This window comes from Lucilia sericata, unplaced genomic scaffold (genome assembly GCF_015586225.1).
Source record: "Lucilia sericata isolate MDLA Ls3-8-SP2 unplaced genomic scaffold, ASM1558622v1 Contig000287F_arrow, whole genome shotgun sequence".
Lineage (NCBI taxonomy): Eukaryota > Metazoa > Arthropoda > Insecta > Diptera > Calliphoridae > Lucilia > Lucilia sericata.
The window spans coordinates 60,965-85,446 of record NW_023994312.1 but is presented as its reverse complement, the minus strand read 5'-3'; positions in this window follow the sequence as shown (position 1 = coordinate 85,446).

Below are 24,482 nucleotides of genomic sequence, written 5' to 3'. Positions count from 1 at the left end.
TGGCATATGCCTCCTCTGTCCTGTTCAAAGAGTGAGAAATAAGGGTTATTGTTTTGTCCTTTCCCATTTCCTCTTGAGACAGTACTGCACCTAAAGCACTGTTAGAAGCGTCCATCGTAAGATTAAATGGTTTGTCAAAGTCCGGGAAGGCTAATACTTCCGATGACGTGAGCAACTCCTTAAGGTCGTTAAATGTTTGTAGCTCTTCCTCCCCGAGAATAATTCTAACCTTCTTCGATTGATTAGCCTTGACTTGTGCCATCTCACCACGAGTGAGAGTGGTTAAGGGTTTAGCTACTTTGGCAAAGTCCTTAATGAACCTCCTATAATAGGATGTTAATCCCAGAAAACTTTTGAGCTCTTTCAGGGTCTGGGGTGGCACAATGTCAAGGATTGCCCTCACCTTCTTCCTATCAGGCAGTATACCATCCTTAGTAACCAGATAACCAAGGAATTCGACCTCGGTTTTTACAAAAGTAGTTTTCTCCGAATTAAGGTGAGCGTCTCTTAGACTCTGAAATACTTTCCTAAGGTTCCCTAAGTGTTCCTCAATATTACCCCCGTATACTATTATGTCGTCTATATAGACATAACATATTTTCCCTATACAACCTCGCAGGACGTCATCGACCTATCGCTGAAATATAGCAGGCGCATTCCGTAGGCCGAACGGTAGCCTCAAAAACTCATACTTCCCATTCATTGTGGAAAAGGCTGTCTTTGGAATATCCCTTGGATACATTGAAATCTGATGAAACCCCGAAGTGAGGTCAAGGGTTGTAAAATATTTCGCCTTGCCTATGCTAGCCAAAGTTGAATTTATGTCGGGAATTGGATATGTGTCAGGTATGGTGACGGCATTCAGTCTTTTGAAATCCACCACCATTGAAAGATGTGAATCCCGGTAATACATAGAATGTAATTGTCGAATCGGTACCAAATAGTGCAAAGAATTTCCCCTTTAACTTCTCACTAATTTGTATTTTCCCTGATGCAGTACGAACATAAAATGGTTTATGTAATTTCTTTGAACTGGGGCATAAGGCTGGCTCAACAAAGGTTTTGGTAGCCCCTGTGTCTATTAAAATGTTTATTATTGAGCCATCCTTTAATTCATTGCTTACCGCCTTTTGTGGTTATTCCATGGTCGGTTTCCGGTCCCCTAGATCGCATACTCTGATCTATGTCCATTGATTCTGGTCTGTGGGGAGTAGGCTGTTGCGCAACACGCCGTGGTTCAAATTGTCGGTTTACAAAAGGGTTCGCTTGAGGTTGATACCGGAAGGAAGCTTGGTTTCCAGTCTTACTTGGGTGGTGATTCGGAAAGTTACTGAATCCCATTGGAACCTGGACCCTATTCTGACCATTAACCGAATGTAGGGAGACCTGACTCCTGTAATTGGCATTTCTCAGTTCCAAACATTGCGAATATGCCTCGGGAAGTGTCTTCGGCTTCATGAGCATTATCATCTTTGACAGCTCGCCGCTAAGACCCCTTATGAAAACTTCCAGTGTCCTATTCCTATAAGTCTCTATTAAAACGTTAGTCGTTTTTTCAGAGTAAGTTTCCTTTCCCCTACATTTTCGGCGTATAGCCTGAACAATAGCCCTATATATCGGCTTCTGCCGGATGATCTCATAGTCCTTCTGGATACTCTCCACGCTATGTATCCAGGATACATACTGCGTGGGGTCACCCTCGAAAGACTGCAAGTCCCTTACACAGTCGGGAAGTTCTCCTATTTCGTTCAATTCAGTTTCTGTGGTTGGAGCACGCAGGGGGGAGGAGGACTTTCGCCCTCAACAACCGGACGATTACTGGGCCTACGTTCTAAATTCAGCGTTCTCTGATCCAGAGTTTTTAGCTGGTTTAGAACGGCGTTTAGGGCGCCAGTTAACTCTGTTACTTTACTTTGCAAATGTTCCATACTTACATACACATATACATAGGAATTTGCTTTATAACTTCACAGGTTCTTCCCTCTATATTTTTACAGTCACTTTTCCAGGATATGCCTTCCAATAGTTCTCCCTTTCCTCATCAAATTAATTCACTGGTAGTCACACAACAATAGCCCCATATATCGGCTTCTGCCGGATGATCTCATAGTCCTTCTGGATACTCTCCACGCTATGTATCCAGGATACATACTTCGTGGGGTCACCCTCGAAAGACTGCAAGTCCCTTACACAGTCGGGAAGTTCTCCTATTTCGTTCAATTCAGTTTCTGTGGTTGGAGCACGCAGGGGGAGGAGGACTTTCGCCCTCAACAACCGGACGATTACTGGGCCTACGTTCTAAATTCAGCGTTCTCTGATCCAGAGTTTTTAGCTGGTTTAGAACGGCGTTTAGGGCGCCAGTTAACTCTGTTACTTTACTTTGCAAATGTTCCATACTTACATACACATATACATAGGAATTTGCTTTATAACTTCACAGGTTCTTCCCTCTATATTTTTACATTCACTTTTCCAGGATATGCCTTCCAATAGATCTCCCTTTCCTCATCAAATTAATTCACTGGTAGTCACAGGATCGAAATTTCACTTAATTGTCACTGTTCTTCCTTCCTTTAGGTGGATCCTCTTTTCCACAAAACAAAATTTTAAATTTAACTATTTCTTTTTTATCTTTTCCAGTTTTATTATTTAGTTTCTGGAGGGTCCCGTAGGAATCGCAGAAACTTATTTAATTTATTAATTTTATATATTTAATTTTATATATTTAATTTTATATTTAATTTTATAAGGACTCCGCTTTTTCTTGGCGGGTCCCTGCTCGGGCGCCAGTTAACATCCTTCGTTATGCGAATATAAAAAAAAATTATTTTTATGTGGACCACGACTTGTCCACTATAAATGAAACACGTTAATTTTAGGTTTACAATTTTATTTAACGACCGCCTCGGTCAACCTCCCAAGTAAGACTAACTCTAACAATATTTTTTAAATGCTTAAATCTAAAATATTTCTGCTGATACAACTTATTCTATTCCCACGTTGTGAAATCTTCCAGACGAAATATGATCCTGCATACTAGCTTGCGCGTGTGCACCGTCAGCACAACCTCGTGTATATTTCTCCCGCTCATGTATACTCGATCGTGTTAACTTCAATTTTACACATCTCTTCAATTATTTTTCAACACTTTTTCCATAATTTATAAAAAAAATAACATAATTGATACAACGTTTGTTTGTCATTTATCAAATGACAAACAGCTGATAGAGTTAAAGTGATGTTAAATCTGTTAAAAACAACATCAGCTTATTTTAAGTATAAAACTGGCTTTAGCCGAAAAAGTAAGCTTTTTCTCGTCTATAGTAACTGAAAAGTATTCATTTTAATAAATGATACTTAAAGTATACTTTTTTGATGGCTATGATTATGGCCCATAGTTTCTAAAAAAAGAGTAAAACAAATAAGAAAGTATAGTCGGGCGTGGCCGACCATATGATACCCTACACCAGTTATGAATATTAAATGTGATTTATTTGTCATAATAAAGCATTTATCTTCAATATTCCCTTGTTCCGATACATTTAAGCAATTTATGGATGAAAAACTAATTTTCTGAAAGAGGATTTATATGAGGGCTAAGGGCAAATATGAACCAAGCCCGATAAAATTTTGTGAATATATTTATATTTAAATAATATTTTATATTTGTGTTTATAAGTTAATTTGGGACAATCAAGTAATTTTCTGAAGGGGACTAGGTCAAATGGGCCCCGATCTTTATGAAATTTGGCAGGGTCATCAAGAACTTCTATAAAACTTAGTTGGGCCGTATTTTATCGATATATCTGTATATTTAACATAATTATGAGCTCAGAAGCCTTTTGCGGGGGTTCTGTTCTATGGGGGCTAGGTGAAATAATGGACCGATTTTAACCATTTTCAATAGGCTTCGTCCTTGGGTTAAATAAAAGGTACGTGCCAAATTTCATCCAATTATCTTGAAAATTGCGACCTGTACCTTGCGCACAAGGTTTACATGGACAGCCAGCCAGCCAGACGGACGGACGGACATAGCTTAATCGACTCAGAAAACGATTCTAAGCCGATTGGTATACTTTAAGGTGGGTCTAGGACGAATATTTTTGTATGCTACAAACATCAGCACAAATCCAATATACCCTCCCCACTAAAGTGGTGTAGGGTATAAATATTGTTAACGGCTAAAAGTATGCTACGGTTTTTGTATAATAAACAAGTTAGAGTGCTATATTCGGCTGAGCCGAATCTTAAATAGCCTCCACCAGCTACTTTTATATTAATACTTCTTCAAATATTTGTAGATATAAGTTTTCTCATGTCTTAAATAGAAAAACCCCAAGCTTTAAACAGCTTAAATCTGTTACAATTCCAAGATTTATTCAACATTACAAACCCCATTTTCTTTAATATTTTTATAGCGCCCTAAGATATGTTTTAACGATATTTAATGTGCATGTGTGTGAAAGATTTAAAGATTTTCAAAATACATATATATAATTTTGTTCTACACAAATTGATAATGCAACTAGTTAAATACGGTTACATTGCTTTTAGGGGCAGGACCTAGTATGGGAGATATGACCAATTATAGACCGATCGTAAAAAATTCTTTAAGCAAATTTCTGTACATAAAAGCTATATTTCAGTCAAATTTTGTATCTATATCGTAATTTAGTAATAACTAATGTGTGTTCAAGTGATTTTCTGAAGGGACACTTCCATGGGACCGACCGCACCCATGTTATGGACCGATCGAGAAAAAATCTTTAAATAGAATTTTTGTATACCAAACTAATATTTGTGCAAAATTTTGTATCAATAGCATTATTTGGTAATGAGTAATGTGCGTGCGTTTAAGAGATTTTCGTAAAAGGACCTTGTATGGGAGCTATGACCAATTATGTATATCAAGACAAAATTTCAAAATTCTGTATCTATATCATTATTTCGCGATAAATATTGTGCATTTAAGGGATTTTCTGGAGGGGACCTAGTATGAGAGCTATGACCAAATATGGACCGATCGTAAAACAATTTTATAATGTAATTTATGTATATAAGAGCAATATTTGTGCTAAATGTATGGATATCAATATTTTGTAATGAGTTATGTGCGTTAAAGTGATTTTCGGGAGGGGACCTTGTATGGGAGCTATGACCAATCGGAAAAAGATTTCACAGTAATATTTCTGTGCTTATAAGCAATACTTATACCAAATTTTATAGGAATATCTTAATTTAGTAATGTGTTATGCGCGTTTAAGTGATTTTCTGGAAGGGACCTTGTATGGGAGCTATGACCAATTATGGACCGATCGGAAAAAAACTTTCATAGTAATATTTTTGTATATGTGAGCAATACTTGTACCAAACTTTATATGTATATCTTAATTTAATAATGAGTTATGCGCGTTTAAGTGATTTGCGGGAGGGGACCTTGTATGAGAGCTATGACCAATTATGGACCGACAGTAATATTTCTGTGCATATGGGCAATACTTGTACCAAATTTTATATGGATATCATAATTTAGTAATGAGTTATGCGCGTTTAAGTGATTTTCGGGAAGGGTCCTTGTATGGGAGCTATGACCAATTATGGACCTATCGGAAAAAACTTTCACAGTAATATTTCTGTGTATATGAGCAATACTTATTCCAAATTTTATATGGATATCTTAATTTAGTAATGAGTTATGCGCGTTTAAGTGATTTTCGGGAGGGGACCTTGTATGGGAGCTATGTCCAATTATGGACCGATGTATGTGTTACACACGGAATGACAAACTTATACATACCCTCTATCATCACTGATGGTGGTGGAGGGTATAAAAATTATGTTGTAATAATGAAAATATTTAAAGTTCACTTCATTCCTCACTTTAAATAAATTTACATTTTATTATTACGAACATTAAAGGCAAGTTGTAATAATGGCCCTTAATGTTATAAACCAAATGAGAATTATTTCAACTCATTTTATTGTCGCGTAAAAAAACACACACGAAAAAATAATCTGTATGAGTAAATGTGTGTGGCAAAAGTTGTTTTGTTGTTGTATCAGCAGACATAAACCAACATAACATATAATGGCTATTAATAACAACATAACAGGCATTGGTTATATAACATAACATATAAATGGTTGTAAATAACATAATATGTTTTTATTGTTATCATTATTTAGTTTTGCCTTGAACATGAAAATGGTTACAGTAACTAAAATATTGTCAAAATCTAATTAAAATAACAGTTACATGTTTTTGAATACAATTGTTCAATTCACAATCAAGTTGTATATTGTACCTACTAAAGTGTAGTAACAGTGATTGTGAACAGATCTTTGCAGCAAGTCATAAGTTTATGTTCTCAATGAAAAAAAAAAAACAATCAAAACAAATATACATAAGAATGTCAGAAGATAAAAAAATCAAAAAATATTAAATTAATTAAACATGCGAAATAAACAAAATTAATTTCTTTGAATTTTCATTTCTTTTATTTTCTTTATTCCACATTTTAAACTAATAAATAAACTGTTTTTAATAAAATTTTAGTTTTTTTGTTTTGGTAAACAGCTGTTTGTTTTTGATTTCAGTGTTACCACTTTATCGTTTTTTTATGCTAAAATCGTTTGAATTTTTTGTTTATATGTTGAAATAAACAATTGGCAATAAACTTTCTTACAACATTCGAAAAACATATGAAAAATTGTCGTAGGAGTTGTATAGAGCTTTTGCATAGAAAATACCAACAACGTTGTTATGACTATTGTAGCAGCTGCTGACATACAACGCATACAACGCTACAACATCGATTGTGAATTGAACAAATATATTGTTACTGTAAACAATATATTGTCGAACCATGTTCTTTTTATGCGCGTGGGAGGTGCCTTGTTCCCCATTGAAAGTCCGCCCGTTTTACTCTAAATGTTCAGATGAATTTCAGATGTGAATTTGAAGATTCTAGCTCTAATAGTTTCTCAGATATACGAATTTTTCTATTTGTGTGTGTATTATTTCTTATTTATGTTTTAGTATTAATGTTTTTTGATATTTTTAAAAATACAAGGTAGTGTTATAATTTTTAATATTGTTTTTATACCCTACTCCACTATAGTGGGAAGGGTATTATGCATTTATGCTGATGTTTGTAACGCATTAAATATTAGTACTATATCCACCTTAATCACTTTCTGAGTCGACTTAACGATGTCCGTCCGTCCGTGTGTCCATGTAAACGTTGTTATCAAAGTACAGGTCGCAATTTTCAATATAATTTGATGAAATTTGGAATTCGCGTTTGTTTTGACCCAAGGACGAAGCCTATGAATTGTTAAAATCGGTCCTTTATTTCACCTAGCCCCCATACAACTGAACCCCCCGAAAAGGGCTTTCGAGCTCATAATTATGTATAATATAAATGTATCTCGATGAAAGTTCGCACAACTAAGTTTTATACAAGCCTTGATGACCTTGCCGAATTTCTAAATGATCGGACTTCATTTGACCCTAGCCCCCACACAAAGCCCCCTTCAGAAAGTGACTTGAATATCCGCAATTCATTTATTAGCACTGTTATTGCAATTAAATTTATCACAGACAAATATTGTACATATTATATAAATACAAATCTATCCAGCCCATTTTATCAGGATCGGTACACATTTGCTCCTATCCCCCATATAAAGCCTTTTTTAGAAAATAAGTTTTTCGGCGTCATGAAATAACTCCCCACGAAATAACTCCCCAAAACAAAAATGAAATAACTCCTCAAATTTGGGGACTTATTTCATTATGAAATAATTCCTCAATTTAAAAATGAAACAAATCCCAAATTTTAAAATGAAATAAGTTCCCATTTAAAAATTCGACATCTGAAGATAAAAATAACAAATTATGGAACAAGTCGGTTTTAGCGACATTTCTAAAAAAAGTAGGTTGCTCATACTTTCGAGTGGGGCTTCAAAGTTTAATACATTTCAATTTAACCTACTCTATGGTATGTCCAACAACGGCTTCGCTTAATAAATATTTTCTAAATAGCCGGCCTACGGCCGGACGCAAGGATTTACCACTCTATAATATGTCCAACACCGGCTTCGCTTAGTAAAGATTTCCTAAATAGCCGGCCTTAGGCCGAACGCACTTAATACAGGGAGAGTGTATTCTTAGCGAAGCCGGTGTCCAATATGACGCAGAGGATAAAACACTTGCGCCCGACTATACTTTCTTACTTGTTTATAATTGTTTTAATAAATTTATTTATTTTTTAAATGTGTGTTTTTACATAATTAATTGTTAATTTAAATGTAATTTGTGTATGTTTTTGTGTAGTTTTTTTATACCATCCACCACCATCAGTGGTGATAGAGGGTATACATATATAACTTTGTCATTCTGTGTGTAACATCAAGAAATTTTCATCAGAGACCAAACAAAGTATATATATTCTTGGACCTTATGAAATTCTGAGTCGATCTAGCTATGTCCGTCTGTCTGTATAAAACATTCGCAAGGCAACAAAAATTAACGATTTTCACCCAAAATATTTACTATTGTCCTAGGCAGTTTGGTATTGAAAATGAACAAAATCGGTTCACATCGGGAAAAGTTATGAATCAAAATTTAAAACAACTCCGAAAAGAATAAGCATTTTTTACACATTCCGATGTAATTTTCACGAAAACTATGTAATATAATTGAATGAAAATCATCATACATTTATTTCTGCACAAGGGCTTGACTTCTGCTGAAAATTGGCGGAATCGGTCCACAATTTCATATACCTCCCATACAAAAGTACATATTCCCGGAAAATTTGTTTATTGTTAATAACTTCCGTCAGAATGTTGATATCTTCACAAAATTTTACAAGTTAAAATCTTATGAGGATAGAATTCATTCATAGAAAAAACTTTCAGGATCGGTCTATAAGTGGTCATAGCTCCCATACAAGATCCCTCCCGAAAATCACTTAAACACGCATAACTCATTACTAAATTAAGATATTCATATACAATTTGGAACAAGTATTGTTCTAATATAGAGAAATATTACTGTGACATTTTTTTTCGATCGGTCCATAATTGGTCATAGCTCCCATACAAGGTTCTATACATTAATGTTACTGTGGAATTTTTTACGATGGGACCATAATTGGTCATAGCTCCATAGAATGTCCTCCTACGAAAATCTCTTGAACGCACATTACTCATTACCAAATAAAACTATTGATACCAAATTTTGCACAAATATTAGTTTTGTATACAAAAATTATATTTTAAGATTTTTTCACGATCGGTTCATAATATGTCGGTCGCACACAATGTTCCTTTCCGAAAATCAGTTAAACACACATTACTAAATTACGATATAGATACAAAATTTGACTGAAATATAGCCTTTATATACAGAAATGGTACTTAAAGATTAATTTACGATCGGTTCATAATTGGTCATATCTCCCGTACTATGTCCTGACCCGAAAATTTGAATTTCCTTAAATCTTTCACGCAAATTATTAAATATCGCTAAATCATATCTTAAGGCGCTTTAAAAATATAAAAGAAAATGGAGTTTGTAATGTTTAATAAATCTTGCAATTGTAACAGATTTAAGCTGTTTAAATCTTGGGGTTTTTCTATTTAAGACATGAGAAAACTTATTTCTACAAATATTTGATCAATTAAAAAAGTATTAATATAAAAGTAGCTGATGTTGGGTATTTCAGATTCGGCTTAGCCGAATATAACACTTTAACTTGTTATTTTATTAACAATCTTTAATGTATTTTTAACAGAGGGTAGGGTATAAGGGTATTTACAAATACAAAAACACTATTTTGGGTATCACCGTATATTTTGTTGTGGGTTTTTCGTTAATAATATTTGTTATACCCTACACCACTTTAGTGGGGAGGGTATATTGGGTTTGTGCTGATGTTTGTAACGCACAATAATATTGGTCCTATACCCACCTTAAAGTATACCAATCGGCTTAGAATCATTTTCTGAGCCGATTTAGCTATGTCCGTCCGTCTGTCCGTCCATGTAAACTTTGTAATCAAACTACAGGTCGCAATTTTGAAGATAATCCAATGAAATTTGGTACATGATCTTCTATTGCCCCAGGGACGAAGCCTATTGAAAATGGTTAAGATCGGTCCATTATTTCACCTAACCCCCATATAACTGAACCCCTGAATAGGACTTGTAAACCTTGTAATCAAACTACAGGTCGCAATTTTGACGATAATTCAATGAAATTTGGCATGTGATCTTCTATAGTACCGGAGATAAAGCACGTTGAAAATGGTTAACATCGGTCCATTATTTCATCTAGCCCCCATACAACTGAACCCCTGAATTTGGCAAATGATCTTCTATGGCACCGGAAACAAAGCCTATTGAAAATGGATAACATCGGTCCATTATTTCACCTAGCCCCCATACAACTGAACAACTGAATAGGGCTTGTAAACTTTGTAATCAAACTACAGGTCGCAATTTTGAAGATAATTCAATGAAATTTGGCACATGATCTTCTATGGTACCGGAAACAAAGCCTATTGAAAATGGATAACATCGGTCCATTATTTCACTAGCCCCCATACAACTGAACAACTGAATAGGGCTTGTAAACTTTGTAATCAAACTACAGGTCGCAATTTTGAAGATAATTCAATGATCTTCTATGGACCCCTGAATTTGGCAAATGATCTTCTATGGCACCGGAAACAAAGCCTATTAAAAATGGTTAACATCGGTCCATTATTTCACCCAGCCCCCAACCCGATGAATAGGGCTTTTAAATTCATAATTATGTTTAATATACTCGTATCTCAACAAAAAGCTGCAAAACCAAGTGCTATACTAGCCTTGATGACTCACATGCATTTTATAATTATAGGGTCTCATTTGACCATAGCACCTATACAAAGCCCCTTCAAAATTTGACTTAAATGTCCACAATTTTATTCAAAAATAAATGGCTTTATTATCTGAGGCAAGGTACAATTCAACTACAATGCTTTATTATGAAAACAAAATCACATTTCATTTTTGTAACAGGTGTAGGGTATTATATGGTCGGCCTCGCCCGACGATAATTTCTTACTTGTTTTTATTTTTAATTTATTTTATATTTTTCTGTTTCCACTGTTTTTATACCCTACACCACTTTAGTGGGGAGGGTATATTGGGTTGTGCTGATGTTTGTAACATACAAAAATATTCATCCTATACCCACCTTAAAGTATACCAATCGGCTCAGAATCGTTTTCTGAGTCGATTAACCTTGGTACAGGTCGCAATTTTCAAGATAATTGGATGAAATTTGGCAAGCACGTTTTATTTGGCCCAAGGACGAAGCCTAAAAATGGTTAAAATTGGTCCATTATTTCACCTAGCCCCCATAGAACAGAACCCCCCGAAAAGGACTTCTGAGCTTATAATTATGTTAAATATACAGGTATATCGGTAAAATGCGGCTTGATGACCCTGCCAAATTTCATAAAGATCGGGCCCCATTTGACCCTAGCTCCCATACAAAGTCCCCTTCAGAAAATTACTTGAATGTCAAAAATTAACTTATAAACACAAATATCGCGATGACATTCTGCACAATAAAATATTATGTAATGCATTTTGTTATAGAAAAAAATATACATATATTTTTATACCCTCCACCACCATCAGTGTTGATAGAGGGTATATATAAGTTTGTCATTCCGTGTGTAACACTAAGAAATATTCATCTGAGACCCAACAAAGTATATATATTCCGTGTCCTTATCAAATTCTGAGTCGACTTAGCTATGTCCGCCTGTCTGTCTGTCTAAAACACGTTAAAAGTAAGCAAAAGAAATCAACCAACTTCACCAAAAATATTCGGCGTCATGAAATAACTCCCCACGAAATATCTCCCCAAAACAAAAATGAAATAACTCCCTAAAAATTTGTTCAGAAAGCAAAAACAACGAAATTTGGGGATTTAATTCGTTTTTTGGGGCATTATTTCACATTTAATACGGGGAGTTATTTCATCATGAAATAATTCCTCAAAATTCAGTAATGAAATAAATCCCTAAAAATATTTTTGGGGAGTTTATTTCATGACGCTAAAATATTCATTGTTATCCTAAGCAGTTTGGTATTGAAAATCATCAAAATCGGTTTACAATGTTATGAGTAAAAATTTCAGACTACCTCGAACAATTTTTTTCGTAATTCTTAAGTAGTTTTCTCGGAAACTACAAATGATAATTCGATGTATTTTGTCACACATTATTTTTTTTACCCAGGGATTAATTGTGTTGAAAATCAAAATAATTGATTCAAAATTTCACATAGCCCCCATACAAAGGTATATATTCTCAGAAATTAGTTTATCATTAAAAACTTCCTCAAATATATCGGTATCAACACAAAATTTTGTGCAAGCAAATATAATATGAACAAAAATCATACTACCAACGTAGATCTCAGTCGGTTCACAATTTGTCATAGCTCTCATATAAGGTCCACTGCCGAAAATCACATAAATGCACATATTTCATTGACAAATAAAGCTATTGTGATAAAATTTGAGTTAAATATGTTTTATGTACATACAAATCATTCTACGAATTTTTTACGGATCGGTCCATTATTGGTCATAGCTCCCATATAAGGCCCACTTCCGAAAATCACTTAAAAGCACACATTTCATTGTCAAATAAAGCTATCTTAATAAAATTTGACACAAATATGTTTTGTCTTTATATGAATCACTCTACGAAATTTTTTCGTGTGTAAGTGAATATGAATATGTTTTGTGAGCATACAAATATTTCTACCAAATTCTTTCCGGATCGGTCCATATTTTTAAATAGCTCCTACATAAGGTAAACTTCAAAAAATCACTTAAACGCACATATTTCATTATCAAATAAAGACATTTTGATAAAATTCGACACAAATATGTTTCACATAACGCACATATTTCATCAATCTATTGGAGTAAAATTCGACTTGATTTTTTTATATAAATCATTATACGAAAGTTTTTCGTTATCGGTCCTTAATTGGTTACAACTCCCATATAAGGACCATTTCCGCAAATTACTTAAATGCACATTCATAATCAAAGTTATCGGGATAAAATTCGACATAAATGTGTACTTGGTATATATAAATCATTCTACGGAAATTTTTCCAGATCGGTCCATATGTTGTTTTAACTCCCATAAAAGGTTAACTTCTGAAAATTACTTAATATTACTTAATTCGTTATTAAATGATTATATCCGGATAAAATTCGACATGATTATGTTCTGTGTATAGATAAACCATTCTTTTAAAATGGACCTAATCAAAATTAGTTCGACATATGCATAAATGTTAGTATCCTCAATACGGGAACAAACATTTTGTCAAATTATCTAAAAATTATATAATTAAATGGGTTTTAATAAAAAGTAACTTGCTGGTGGAGGGTGTTTAAGATTCGGCATATCCGAATATAGCACTCTAACTTGTTTTGTATTTATTTTAAAATTATGCAAGTTTATTTAAAAATGATCATCTACATATATATATATAAAAACAAGTAAGAAATTATAGTCGGGCGAGGACGACCATATAATACCCTACACCTTTGACAAAAATATAATGTGATTTAGTTGCCATAATAAAGCATTTAAGTTGCATTTGAATTGAATTGTGAATAAAATTGTGGACATTTAAGTGAAATTTTGATGGGGGCTTTTCATAGGGGCTAGGGTCATATGAGAACCTATTATTATGGAATTCGTGGGGGTCATCAAGTCTTGTATACAACTTGGTTATTGCAGCTTTTTGTCGAGATATGAGTATATTAAACATAATTATGAACTTAAAAGCCCTATTCGGCGGGTTCAGTTGTATGGGGGCTAGGTGAAATAATGGACCGATGTAAACCATTTTCAACAGGCTTCGTCTACGGTACCATAAAAGATCATGTGCCAAATTTCATTGAATTATCTCCAAATTGCGACCTGTAGTTTGATTACAGGGATTACAAGCCCTATTCGGGGGTTCAGTTGTATGGGGGCTAGGTGAAATAATGGACCGATCTTAACCATTTTTAATAAGCTTCGTCCCTGCGACAATAGAAGATCACGTACCAAATTTCATTGGGCGACGTGCCACGCCCACATTCAAAATAAGTATTAAAAGTCGCATATCTCAGAAACTGCAAGAGTTGGAGTCCGCAAATTTTGTATGGACAACTTTGACATCCATAAGAATATTTTTGGATAAAATGGGCGGAATGGCTATAGTGGGCGTGGCACCTTCCATATGAAGAAAATCTTAAATCAGTATATCTGAGAAAATATAACAGATAGAGTCCGCAAATTTTGTAAGAAATATACAAAACTTCGTTTATCTGGGATACTAATAGAGCTGGCTTCTTAAAATTTTGCAAGAAGAACTTTAATATTTATCTGAACATTTTGGGGAAAAAGGGCGGACTTTTATCAGGCGGAAGTAAATAGAAAAATTCGTTTATTTGAAAAACTATTGGAGCTAAAATCCTCAAATTTTGCAAGAACAACTTTAACATCCATGTAAATAAATTGGCGTTGTGGTTTGTCTGAGAAACTAATAGACCTAAAATCTTAAAATTTTGCACGATGAAATTTAAATTTTTTTTAAACATTTTGGGGAAAATGGGCGGACTATCATTAGGAACATTTGAACATTTGGGTAATATATTGGCGGACTTGCAAATTGGAACCTCCCATATGAATTAAGTAAAATATTCATATATCTGAAAAAATATAAGAACTAGAAAATTTTACATTTTACATATTTTAGTGAACATTTAGAGAAAAATGAGCGGATTATCAATGGGATCTTGGGATCTCCCATATGAATTAAATACAAAATTTCGTATATCTTGGAAATTATAATGTTATTCAAATTTTTCATAGGTTACATTAAAACCTAAATTAAAGTTTGCAAAAATTGGCGAACTTGCAATAATTAACATGGCATCCCCAATATTTAAAAAAATATATATATATCTGGAAATCTATTATAGTTAGAATTCTGAAACTCGTAAAGTGTTGTTTTATTTACATTGCTTCTAGGGTAGCTAGTCAAATAATAAACATGTATTATACTTGGTTAATCCAATAAAAATATTATTAAACAATTTGAACGAAAATAAATTAAATGAATCTTAATTTTCTTTTGAAACTTGAAATTGTAAGTATTAAATCTAGAATATATGAAGTAAATTTACCCCAATTTTTAAATCCGTTTCTGTCATTTAGATCACCACAATTATTTTAAATTTTTACAATGAAATAACTTTTTTAACAAAACACAACTTCACTTACAAAAGATCAAAAGATCAAAAAGATTCTTCTTTTCATGTAGTATACAAAAGAAAAACAAGTAAGAGTGCTATATTCGGATGTGCTGAATCTTATATACCCTTCACCATAGTGTATTTAAAAATAAATTTTCCCGACTGTCACTATCAAAAATGGCCTGTTGACGATTTGACGATTTTAACTCTAAATTAGACGATTTTTTAAAATAGGATTTTTGTACTAATTAATACATTTTAATACATTTTATCATTTTTCTGTCTATAATTTTTAAGAATGTCGATGTATTTGGAATATCCAATGAAAATGCTAATAAAATGAAACATAACAATGTTTTAGATAATGGCCATTGATCGAATGATTTATGTAATAACGAATTCAAAAATGTTTGAGAATTTCTCTTTTTTTTGGGGCCAGCACTTAGGGGTTATTGGATCTAGAATCATTGGTAGTGGGAAGAAGGATAGAGGAAGTAGTGTTTTTGGACATTTGATTTAAATAACTGAAACATCTAATATACATACATTTACTAAAGATCATGCCAAGTTAGTTTGCAAGAACTCAATGTAAAGTATTTTAAACCATATTTGCCAAATTAGCTGCATTCGTAATTCAGCTACTTGGATCTAACTTCGACGAATGCCTGGCAGTGGCAAAGAAAGTGCTTTACATGCTCTACATTCGTCTGAATCCGCACGTCCAATTTTGCATAGATGTGCTCGTAGTCCTATGTGTCCACTCAGAATACGCACCATCATACTAACTTCAGACTTGCTCATTTTGAGGAGATTTTTCGTCTTGCTCTCATCAGGGTCACCCCATAGGATCTTCATGGTTCTACCCACTGTTTCATTATTCCAAGAGGCCTTATGGGTGCCTTGTTGATCCTCTCCTCTATGTGGTGTCTCCATTTTAATTTCCGGTCGAGGATTACACCTAAGTACTTAACTTTGTCTGTCACTGGTATCTTCTTGCCCAGGAAGCAAGGTTCTGTATACGTAGAAATTTTTGTCTTTCTTATGAAAAGACAGATTTCCGTTTTTGCCGGGTTAAAATTTAGGCCTCTCGGTTGAACCCAGTTCAAGGCCGTATTCTGAGCCACCTCAGCTCTTCTAAACAAGTAATTTGGATCCTTTCCCTTTAAAAGTATTACGACATCGTCTGCATAGCAGACAGGTCTAAGTCCTTTCTCAATTAGGGTCCTTAGGAGGCTATTAATCGTGGTAACCCAGAGTAGAGGTGACAAAATGCCACCCTGTGGTAAACCGCGAAATACCTTTTTCCTGATAGTTATATCGTACATCTCGCAGCTTATCCATCTGTTCCTTAGCATGTGGTTGATCCAGTTACGGAGCACCCGGTCAACATAAAACTGGTCTAGGAATTGGATAAGGGTATCAGTGTGCACGTTATTGAAGGCGCCTTCGATGTCAATGCATACCGCCAGTGTATACAGTTTGCTATCAAAGGATGCACCTATGTATGTAGTGGACAACTTCGTTTAAAGCGGTTTCCACCGATCGTCTCTTTACATAAGCATGCTGCTTAAATTTGAGGTCTTTGTATGGTATACTGCTTTTCACCATACTATCAACTATCCGTTCCAAAGTTTTAAGTAGGAAGGACGTAAGACTTATTTGTCGACAAGACTTAGGTGTCGAATAGCTAGGTTTTCCTGGTTTAGGTATAAGTATTACCTTTGCATCCTGCCATTTAATGGGGGTATAAGTGAATTTCAAGCATGCAGTGAATATCTGACACAGATGTACGGAAACCAGTCCCGCCTCCATCTGTAAGAGTGCCGGGAAAATGCCATCCGGCCCTGCAGCTTTATAGGGAGCGAAGCTCTTGATTGCCCCTTTAACCATATCAGATGTAATTACAATTTCCGTGTTAGCCTCCCCTTCCTCCAATATCGGTTCATCTATGTTATTCGATATACCGGGTGGAAAATGAGAGTCCATTAGGAGTTTCATTGTCTCCTCCATATCCTCCAGCCTCCTGCCCGTATCATCGACCATAGATTCTGGTTGGACATGAGTTTTGGATAAGAATTTTTTTATCTTCGATACGTCATTTACGCTGTCTACCTGTTCACAGAAAAGTTTCCAGGAGTCTCGTTTGGCTTTACGAACAATTTTCTTATATTCACCAAGTTTAATACGATACTCATCCCAGTATACCGCGGTCTTTTTACGCCGTGCCCGGTTAAATAGTTTGCGAAGAGTCTAACCAAGGTTCCGGATCTCCCCGGTTACCCAGGGTTTCTCCTGGGCAGATCTCCGCTCTCGCAGAGGGCAGCTGTCCTCGAACGATTCAACCAAGGCACTTGTTAGCATTTCTATTTGGCATCTATGTCCTCTTTATTTCGACATTGAAAAGTGTTCTGACATAAACGGTTCTTTAGTAAGGAACCGAACATTGTCCAATTAGACTTATTCCGAAACTTTATCGGCTTTGGTGGTGGCCGTAGTATTTTGAATCTTATGTACCGATGGTCAGAAAAGGAGTGCTCGTCCGAAACTCTCCAATCATGAATTTCGTTTATAAGCTCTTCTGAACATATAGTTATATTTAATACTTCTTCTCTGATTCTATTGACGAAGGTAGCTTTATTACCTAAGTTCGATGTGATCAAGTCTTTAGTATTAAGGAAATCCATAAGGGCTTGTCCCCTGCGATTGGTGTTTGTACAACCCCAAGCTACATTGTGGGAGTTGGCATCACAACCTATTACAATTTTCTTATTTTGCCTTTGTGCCTCTTCGACCAGTTTCATCAGCTCCGACGTTGGTGGTAGTGTCGGAGAATCGAAAGGCAGGTAAACAGATGCAAGGTATATGTTACCACGACCTTGCTTCAGTACCGTTGCATCCGATGTGGATATTCCTGTTGGGAGGAGAAAACATAAATTCTTGTGACATAAGATACATGTTCTCGGTCGAGACCCTGTATCAGCGTAGTAAAGTTGGAAATTTACGTGATTTAATCCAGAAACCTTATTGCGAATCGTCCAAGGTTCCTGGATTAGAGCTATATGTATCTTACCTGTGTTTATGGAGGTTTATTTGGATAACCTCAATCATTGTCATCCATTTAAACTGTCTTCCAGCGAGCTAGTGATCACATCCCCGCTCGTTGGATTTGACTCCTCCGGGTAACCTGAAGTGGCTATTGATGCAGTGGGTACAATTGATGGCACTACGGTGTCCTTATCAGGCATAGGAAGAGCAGTCTTTTTAATCGACACTTTCCCAATTTTAGACAGCACTGCTGTTCTGTCTTCTGGCGAGTGAGTGATTTCCTACTCGCTTTTAGGATTTGATCCTCAAAATGACCAGTACTTGCTAATGATGCTTTGGGTACCGTCTTAGGTGTTTTAGTGTCCTTATCGGGGGCGGTTTTGACATCCCTTTCAATCGGCACCTCCCCAATTTTGGAAAGGGTATCTTCCTCGCTTTTAGGATTTGACTCCTTAAAGTTATCAGTAGTTGCTACTGATGCTGTGGTCTTAGGTAGTTTAGTGCCCTTTTCGAGGCTTGTTGTAACAGCTCTTCCAATCGGCACCTTCCCAATTTTGAATATGACAGCTTTAGAGGCGAAGTAAGCTCTACCCTTATTCTTGGCAAGACTAGCCATAGATTTCTGGTCGATACCTATTACAAATAAAGTTCCCTCAGGTTCTTCTTTCCTTTTTTCCATGGCAAATGGTGGACAATCTGCCCTCCCTCAGCTTAATTCAAACTAAAACTGGGGGAGGACAGATGGTCCATCATCCTATCCGCCACCCGGGGATGCGCTCGGTAGGAAAAACGGGAAAACTCCCCCGAGTTAGGTTAATTTAAACTTAAAATTAAAATTGCATTTCGTGAAAACTATTGATATTTTAATGTGAATAATACAAAAATACTTTTGATCGCACAAAGTTTGATTCACAAAAATTTAGCATTATTTTTTAAAACTTCACTGTGAAGGAAACAATTACTTGACGATTACTTCAGTTTTTTCACAAAGTTTTGGTTCTTGGTATTTTTGGAAATGAAGAGTTTAATTAAAATATATTATGGGGAATTTCAAAAAATCTCTTTGACTAGTTATTGAGATCTTGATCGATGATAGCAATTAGTCATTGAATAAGAAAATCGAACATATTTGTATTAAGCTTAATTTTTTTAATTTTGTTCCGAATTAAAATTCCAATTATGGAGTAATTTTTTTAATAAAAAAATTTTAGCTAAAAACTATATTTTTAAAGACTGTGTAAAAATATAATTTTAGCGCTTTTTGAGTGAATGGACGGCGCGTTTTAGTATAAAATAGTTGACAACACTACAAGACAATGAAACACACAGCCATCCAAACATACGAAATTGAATGCACCAAGAAACAAAAGCAATATAGACAATACAATAAAACTCATAGCCATCCAAACATACGAAACGAAATACTCAAAAAAACAAAATACACAACGCAACGGAACCAACAGACATCCAAACATACGAAACTGAATACACCAAGAAACAAAAACATCATACACATGGCAATGAAACACACAGCCATCAAAACACACGAAACGAAATACTAAAAAAAAAACAAAAACAAAATACACAATGCAATGAATAAGCAGTGTTGTTGTTGTTTATTTTTTATGAATTTTTCAGAGGTTGTCTCGGATTTTTGCTTATATCTCTGTTGTTTATGAACGGATTTTGCTGATTTTAAATAGGAAATTCTCTGTCTGATAGAATTATTGAAGATTAGATCTCGAAGATATCTGGGGTCTTTAGAGAACTGATTTCAACAGACAGATAGACGGACATGGCTTAATCGACTCCGCTATCTATAAGGATTCAGACTATATATACTTTATGGGGTCGGAAAATTATATTTTGGAAATTACAAACTTATATATACCCTTCTCACGAAGGAGAACGGTCTAATAAAACGGTACTTTAGTTCTGTTTTTTTTAAAGAAATAAAAACAAAAAGAACATGAAAAGGCATGCTTAAATCGTAATCTATTGATGTTATAATTAAAGTGCATGATATGTTGGATTACGCATACATTGCTCGCTTAGAACGCCATACTGATGTCATCGAATATTATCTAAGTACTTTGTTCCATTTACCGCTGGGTTTTGTTAAGAGCTTTCTTGCGCTCTTAATTTCACACGCATATATGCTTACACATGTATAAAAAACTTTAAAACACAGTTAGAGATCTTATTTTTATACCCTCCACCACCATCAGTGGTGATATAGGGTATATATAAGTTTGTCATTCCTTGTGCAACACCAAGAAATATTCATCTGAGACCCAACAACGTATATATATTCTGGGTCCTTATGAAATTCTGAGTCGATTTAGATATGTCCGTCTGTCCGTCCGTCTGTCTGTCTGTCTGTGTAAACTCCAAAATATTCATCATTATCCGGTACAGTTTGGTATTGAAAATGAGCAAAATCGGTTCACATCGGGAAAAGTTATCAATCAAAATTTAAAACAACTCCGAAAAAATAAGCGTTTTTTACACATATTGATGTAATTTTCTCGAAAACTATGCAAGATAATTTCATGACAGTCATCATACATTCGTTTCTACACAATATCTTGATTCCTGCTGAAAACTGCCAGAATCCCATACAAAAGTACATACATATTCCCGGAAAATGAGTTTTTTGTTAATAACTTCCGTCAGAATGTTGATATCTTCACAAAATTTTACAAATTAAAATCTTATGTCAATAGAATTCATTGACAGAAAACATTTTCTGGATCGCTCCATAATTGGACATAGCTCCCATACAAGGTCCCCTCCCGAAAATCACTTAAACGCGCATAACTCATTACTAAATTAAGATATTCATATAAAATTTGGAATAAGTATTGCTCATATGCACAGAAATATTACTATGAAAGTTTTTTCCGATCGGTCCATAATTGGTCATAGCTCCCACTCAAGGCCCCTCCCGAAAATCACTTAAACGCATATAACTCATTACTAAATTAAGATATCCATATAAAATTTGGTACAAGTATTGCTCACATATACAGCAATATTACTGTGAAATTTTTTTCCGATCGGTCCATAATTGGTCATAGCTCCCATACAAGGTCCCCTCCCGAAAATCACTTAAACGCACATAACTCATTACCAAATATTGATATCCATACATTTAGTACAAATATTGCTCTTATGTACATAAATTACACTATAAAATTGTTTTGCGATCGGTCCATATTTGATCATAGCTCTCATACTAGGTTCCCTTCCGAAAATCACTTAAATGCACAATATTCATTGCCAAATAATGATATAGATACAGAATTTTGAAATTTTGTCTTTATATACATAATTGGTCATAGCGCCTTTTACGAAAATCACTAAACGCATATTACTCATTACCAAATAATGCTATTGATACAAAATGTGGTTCCCTTCCAAAAATCACTTAAATGCACAATATTCATTGCCTAATAATGATATAGATACAGAATTTTGAATTGGTCATAGCGCCTTTTACGAAAATCTCTTAAACGCATATTACTCATTACCAAATAAAGCTATTGATACAAAATTTGGCACAAATATTAGTTTGGTCTATTTCAAGATTTTTTCACGATCGGTCCATAACATGGGTGCGGTCGGTCCCATGCAAGTGTCCTTCAGAAATCACTTGAACACACATTACTTATTACTAAATTACGATATAGATACAAAATTTGACTGAAATATAGTTTTTATGTATAGAAATTTAGCTTAAAGAATTTTTTACAATCGGTCTATAATTGGTCATATCTCCCATACTAGGTCCTGCCCATAAAAGCACTTTAACCGTATTTAACTAGTTGCATTATCAATTTTTGTAGAACAAAATTATATATATGTATTTTGAAAATCTTTAAATCTTTCACACACATGCACATTAAATATCGTTAAAACATATCTTAGGGCGCTATAAAAATATTAAAGAAAATGGGGTTTGTAATGTTCAATAAATCTTGTAATTGTAACAGATTTAAGCTCTTTTAATCTTGGGTTTTTTCTATTTAAGACATGAGAAAACTTATTTCTACAGATATTTGATCAATTAAACAAGTAAGAGTGTTATATTCGGCTATGCCGAAACTTATATACCCACCATCAAACCTCGTTTGACTCGAATGAAACTTACTTATGTCGAATTTCATCTATATACTCGTATTTTTAAGCTATTAATGAGCGTTGCAGTCACTTTCTAAAGGGGACCTTATATGGGGGGTAGGGTCAATCATGGACCGATCCTCATAAAATTTTGCATAGTGATTTTTGATCATAAGAAACTTACTTATGTCGAATTTCATCGCTATATTCGTATTTTTAAACAAGTTATGGCGGTTAAAGTTACTTTTCGAGGGGCCACTTGTATGTGGGCTATCCGAAAACGTGGACCGATATTGCCCATTTTCAATATCAAACAAACCTCACCTATAAGAAATATTTATGTGAAATTTCAACCCTCTAGCTCTTTCGTTTGGGACTCTATCGTGCTTTCAACAGACAGATAGACAGACGGACGGACGGACAGACATGGCTAGATCGTCTTAGAATTTAATGAGGACCCAGAATATATATACTTTTGTGGGTCTATGACCAATATTTCGATGTGTTACAAACGGAATGACAAAATTAATATACCCCCCCATCTTTTTTGATGGTGGGTATCAAAAAAAAAATATTTTATTTCAATTCTCAAACCGTGAGCCTCAATTATGAACCGATACTCATAAAATTGTGTACATTCAGGGCTATACTCGTATTTTAAATAAGGAACACTCGTAGTTTATTAGCCAAAACTCTTTCCTGAAGGGAACCTTTTGTGTATTACCGACACATTCCGCATGAAATTCGGAGCGAATTTCATAACCGTATTTCATAACTCATATTTTTAAGCCAGTAATGATCGTTTAAGTAATTTTCTGAAGGGGACCTTATATGGGCGGTAGGGTAAATTATATACCGATCCTCCCTAAATTTGGAGGAGAGATTAAACTAATGAGCGTTAAAGTCATTTTCAGAAGGGGACCTTATATGGGGGATAGGGTCATTTATGGGCCTATCTGAAAAAAAATTCGTAGAGCGATTTTGGTTCGTAAGAAACTTACTTATACCGAATTTCATCGCTATACTCGCATTTTTGGACCAGTAATGAGTGTTAAAGTAATTTTCTAAAGAGGACCTTATATGGGGGGTAGGGTCAATTATGGACCGATCCTCAAAAAATTTGGTAGAAAGATTTTGGCTCATATGAAACTTATTTATGTCGAATTTCATCTTCTAAAGCAGTTATGCCCGTTAAAGCTGTTTTTTGGAGGTCCACTTGTATGGGGGCAATCCGAAAAAGTGGACCGATATTGCCTATTCTCAATACCAAACAAACCTTAACAATAGAGAATATTTATGCAAAATTTCAACCGTCTAGCTCCTCTCGTGTGGTCTCGTGATTTCAACAGACAGACGGACGGACAGACGGACGGACATGGCTAGATCGTCTTAGAATTTAATAAGGAGCCGGAATATATATACTTTTATGGGTCTATGACTAATATTTCGATGTGTTACAAACGGAATGACAAAATCAATATACCCCCATCTTTTTTGATAGTGGGTATAAAAAGTATTAATATAAAAATAGCTGGTGGAGGGTATTTAAGATTAGGCTCAGCCGAATATAGCACTCTAACTTGTTTACTCTCAGCCGATATAGGTTTTCAGGGGAGATATTAATGATTTTCTAGATGGATTTGTAGATTTAAGTTTGAAATTCGAATTATTGTGAAAAATGCAATATGAATTTATTATTAACCCTATTTTAGGAGTGGGTTTTGTTCAGTAGTTTTTATTCTACATACAAAAGTGCATTCGTAGACATTCATTGAAGACCTATATATATAATTTTCTCGATCGTAGGAAACTACATCCGATCAATGTTTGATTAAAATTTTAACTACCTAAATAACAATTCTCATATACTATAAGAAATATATATCATGAGCATTATAAATGTAACAAACAATGGACGGAAAAAGGTCATTGCATTTCATTAGTATAGGTGTATTTATTTGGATTTGATGTATTA